Below are 2,447 nucleotides of genomic sequence, written 5' to 3'. Positions count from 1 at the left end.
GCATACTAATCAAAAATACTATCCACTGCACGAACTGCACAGCACTGGTCTCTCCTCTAACGTAGGTACTTACCGACATGTGATTACAGTGTTATCAGACTGCCAATCTTCAACGTCCGTTTATTGCCAGTATGTGAGGAATCGCGCTGCAAAGTCAGAGTGTGGGAATTTTTCTTCGCCCTGTACGTATTTCCAAAAGCTGGACTGGTTTTATCTGTATATTGCTGAATAACAATGTGATTATAATTACATAATATTTTGTTATGGTTATCGTTACCAAAGCAGTATTTCAGCTGCTTCTCCTGAATGTGGACGACCAGTATACTGTAGTTGCAGGGATAACAACAAGCTTTTTCTTAATATAAGGCACAACTTTCTGCATTGTATTCTGTACAAATGCATCTCCTCTAACCGTTCATATAAATAAACTTAGCATTTCTGTATGATTTCTTGGATATGCTTGACCACCACAAGGAGTCACCAACTTTCATCTAATCTGCATGTCAGAGAGCCTTATCTCTTGGAACTTCATGTATAAAGGTACACTGTCTGTGATGAGCAGCTGTAAATCTTCTGCATAATATTTTTGTCACACCTTTCCATTTCTCACTTTAACACATTTATTTCTCGATCTAACGCTTTCTCAGTTTTATGCAATTCAAACTCGGATTTAATTTATTTTATTTTTTTATGGTACAAGTTTTGTGCACCACATAATTTAGATGTAGTAATACTAACTACGAAATAATGAAGTAAGATATTAGTTCAGGCCCCAGAAGTTAAACATGTCAATAGTGTGTTATCAAAAGTATTCAAACACCTCCAAAAATAAATGTATTTCATATTAGCTGCATTGTACTGTGAGAGAGCAGAATGGGGTGCTCCATTGAACTCAAGGACTTTGAACGTAGTCAGATGATTGGGTGTCACTTGTGTCACACGTCTCTACGCGAGATTTCCACACTCCTAAACATCCCTAGGTCCACTGTTTCCGATGTGTTAGTGAAGTGGAAACGTGAAGGGACGCGTACAGCACAAAAGCGTACAGGGCGAACTCGTCTATTGACTAACAGAGACCGCCAACAGTTGAAGAGGGTCGTAACGTGTAATAGGCAGACATCTATCCAGACCATCACACAGGAATTCCAAACTGTATCAGGATCCACTGCAGGTACTACGACAATTACGCAGGAGGTCAGAAAACTTGTATTTCGTGGTCGAGAGGTTGCTCATAAGCCACACATCACGCCAGTAAATGCCAAACGACGCCTCGCTTGGTGTAAGGAGGACGATTGAACAGTGGAAAAACGTTGAGTCGAGTGACGAACCACGGTACACAATGTGCTGATCCGATGGCAGGATGTGGGGATCCCGAATGCCTAGTGAACGTCATCTGCCAGCGTGTGTAGTGCCAGCAGTAAAATTCGGAGGCGGTGGTGTTACAGTGTGGTCGTGTTTTTCATGGAGGGGGTTTGCACCCCTTGTTGTTTTGCATAGAACTATCACAACACAGGCCTACATTGATGTTTTAAGCATCTTCTTGCTTCCCACTGTTGAAAAGCAATTTGTGGGTTGCGATTGCATCCCTCAACACAATCGAGCACCTCTTCATAATGCACATCCTGAGGCAGAGAGGTTACGCGACAATAACACCCATGTAACGGCTTGGCCTGCACAGAGTCCTGACCTGAAACCTATGAAACACCTTTGGGATGTTTTGGAACGCCGACTTCGTGCCAGGCCTCACCGACCGACATCGATACCTCTCCTCAGTGCACCATTCCGTGAAGAATGGGTTGTCATTCCCCAAGAAACATTCCAGCACCTGATTGAACGTATGCCTGCGAGAGCGGAAGCTGTTATCAACGCTATGCATGGGCCAACACCATATTGAATTCCAGCATTGCCGATGGAGGGCGCCACGAAATTTTAAGTTATTTTCAGCCAGGTGTCCGGATACTTTTGATCACATAGTTTATCACCTTCCACCGCAACTCCAGAATCTGTCACTGGCCTAGCAGCCAGACAGGAAAGCATTACGTGTCACCAGCTGTTAAATGTCAACCACTGGAAAACAAAAATTCCCAGTTGAAAACATAAACACAAACACACACAGTGAACGTGTCCAGGGTTGTCAAATAGAGGATGACAAATATTTCTCTTTTTATAGATTTTGTGATTCAAGCAGAGAACCCAAAATACAATCCAGTTGTTCTGCCATAACAGAAGCCGCCATACAGTTCCCAGATTTATGAACTAACAGGAAAACGAAAAAATTCTGATACAAAAAAAAAAAGGTCCGAATTCCAGGGAATTTGAATATAAGTGTAGGAGTTTCCAGAAGATTCCCATTTTTCTGTTTGTATAAAATACACTTAAGGCATTCTATTTCACTGTGCTAACAGTTTATAACCTCTGAAAAGTGAATAACCTGTTTCAGGAAATTG

Source organism: Schistocerca serialis, chromosome 11 (assembly GCF_023864345.2).
Source record: "Schistocerca serialis cubense isolate TAMUIC-IGC-003099 chromosome 11, iqSchSeri2.2, whole genome shotgun sequence".
Lineage (NCBI taxonomy): Eukaryota > Metazoa > Arthropoda > Insecta > Orthoptera > Acrididae > Schistocerca > Schistocerca serialis.
The sequence above is the reverse complement of the archived record's forward strand: the minus strand, read 5'-3'. Positions refer to the sequence as shown.